Source organism: Stegastes partitus, unplaced genomic scaffold, assembly GCF_000690725.1.
Source record: "Stegastes partitus isolate 25-593 unplaced genomic scaffold, Stegastes_partitus-1.0.2 Scaffold304, whole genome shotgun sequence".
Taxonomy (NCBI): Eukaryota; Metazoa; Chordata; class Actinopteri; family Pomacentridae; genus Stegastes; species Stegastes partitus.
In genome coordinates, this window is record NW_007578035.1 from 568,202 (window position 1) to 568,410 (window position 209).

The window sequence follows — 209 nt, forward strand, 5'->3', positions numbered from 1 at the left end:
AAGCTGGATTGAAACATTTCTTTTTCTTTTACAAATGTGCTCTTTTTGTAGACATGTTTGATTTTTTCACAGATTGACTTTGGTGTGGTTACTTTGGTTCTATCCTGATCCTGTAAATCAATTCTGTAATGTTCCCACAGAGTTTGGAACCTGACGGAGTCTACCAATCACTCCATCCATCCATGGAAGATAGAAGCCAAGTCTACAGC